We start from the raw sequence: 2,127 nt of genomic DNA on the forward strand, positions 1-2,127 counted from the left end.
CGGTCTTTTAATATCCCATATCATTTTTTGGGTACGGTACGTTGATGACATTTTTTTGGGATCAAGCAGAACACAGGTGAACAGTTCACAAGAAACATCCAACAAACACCACATAGCGCACACCCAATATCTCACAAAGAAGAACAATTTTTATTTATAAATGACAAAAAATATCTAATCTGACAGATCCATGTAACAGCTGTGATATGGTGGATCCACTGACCTGTGGGGATGATGGCGTGGGCCGTACCAGGGAGCGGAGTCTAAGGTGCTGCTGGTTTTCACCAGAGCCCGCCACAAAGCAGGATGGACTTGCTGCGGTAAACGGCACCCAGCTAGCTCAGAGAGCTGGCACACGCGCACCCTAGGAGGCGGGGATGTGCACGCCGGCAGTGAGAGAGCACAGTAGAGACAGGAAAGCAGCAGGGAGCGTGTCCTTCGGCCAGGAGGCTACAGACAGGGACAGGTAAGGAGTCAGCAGTGCCAACGTGTCACACTAAAAAATGTGCACAAAGGATGCGGTCTATTACTAAGCCCTTCTCCAACAGGAGAGAGGCCCCCCAACAAACCTACCCTTCACCTCCGGGCCAAAAGGATCCTGCAAGGATCCAGGTTTGATGCCCCTTTTTGCTGAAGCTACTAAGGGGCGAAAATGCCCCTGGCTTCAACCTAGGCGTAAACCAAGGTATCAGCCAAGAAGTTGTATACTGATGGCATCTTGACCAAAGCCAAGATGCCCAGGGTTTGCAGGGAGGTGGGGAACCTAATGGCCACCCACATCTCCCCTAGACTGCCAGGAGGGACACCCAGAAGGGCTACCGCATCCTAACAATCCTGTGTACAAACAAAAACATGCAACGTGACACAGCGCCAAACAAAAAATTATAAATAAGTGGATGAGTGCAGATATACTGCCCGGTCATCCGGCCAGATCTATGAAAATTTCCCTGATCCTAGCCAGAAGGCTGGGATACCAAGGGTGAGTACCAAAGGGGAAGAGTATGGTGCAGTGCGTTCACTCAGTGAGTTAACACCCAGTGAATTTGGGCACCTCAGGGTCACCACTCCCCGAGGCACAGAAGTACCTCGGCTCTACACCCCCCAACCTCATGGCGAGACCCGGAGGAAACAGGTCACATCAGGGCAGCCCTTGAGCTGGTTACGTGGCACCAGCCCTGGAACGCCCCGGTACACCTGCCCCCTACCATGCAGCACCCATCCCCACCAGCTCCATACTGGTGTTGTATGGCCCACCAGCATGACACTAATAAGAACAGATACTACACTTGATCTTAGCCAAAAGGCTGAGTAGCAATCCTACATATACGTATATAAGTAAGGCACTAAAATATAGAGGAGCCACCCCCAGGTGACGGAACGCGTGGGGTTCCAGTAGGGCACCTCTTCCAAATGATTGCTATCATATACTGTTTCTGGCTCCTCTATTTTCCAGTGCCTTACTTATATATGTATATGTAGGATTGCTACTTATCAGGTTGTATTTATTGCTAACATATATATATATATATATTTTGTCCAAGGTTATACAGTGGGGATCAAAAGTTTTGGGCACCTCAGGTAAAAATTTGTATTAATGTGTATAAAGAAGCCAAGGAAAGATGGAAAAATCTCCAAAAGGCATCAAATTACAGATTAGACATTCTTATAATTCCAATAAGGTAGAGATTGATAGACGGCACTCACAAATGCTTGATACCAAACCATGATGAAGCAAATGTGGTGTGAAACAATTGTTGCTTGTTTGCTATACTTGTAACTGCTGAAATCCTGCTGCTCCCCAAGAAATAAAGCATCCGTGTTGCACTGCATTTGTGAGTGCCGTCTATCAATCTCTACCTTATTGGAATTCTTCATACCTTTGCAAGCAGACTGAGCACCACACACGAGGTACGCTGTATGTATTGGAACCTGGAGGCTGTATACTAATTGTGGGGTTAGATTCTTTGGATAAGCGGTGCCAGCATTACTCTCATTGCTATATTGATAGACATTCTTATAATATGTCAACAAAAGTTAGATTTTATTTCCATCATTTACACTTTCGCACTGCTCTTTTAAGGTCTATCCATAGATTTCAATTATGTTGAGATCAGGAGATTGTGAAGG

At 46.4% G+C, this 2,127-nt stretch overlaps 1 pseudogene; it reads right to left on the bottom strand.

Moving 5' to 3' along the window:
- Positions 1-1,206: 1,206 nt before the first annotated feature.
- Positions 1,207-1,316, bottom strand: LOC130290106 (U2 spliceosomal RNA; annotated as a pseudogene).
- Between the last annotated feature and the right edge of the window lie 811 nt (positions 1,317-2,127).

The sequence above is a fragment of the Hyla sarda genome, chromosome 8 (genome assembly GCF_029499605.1).
Source record: "Hyla sarda isolate aHylSar1 chromosome 8, aHylSar1.hap1, whole genome shotgun sequence".
NCBI classification, from domain to species: Eukaryota; Metazoa; Chordata; class Amphibia; order Anura; family Hylidae; genus Hyla; species Hyla sarda.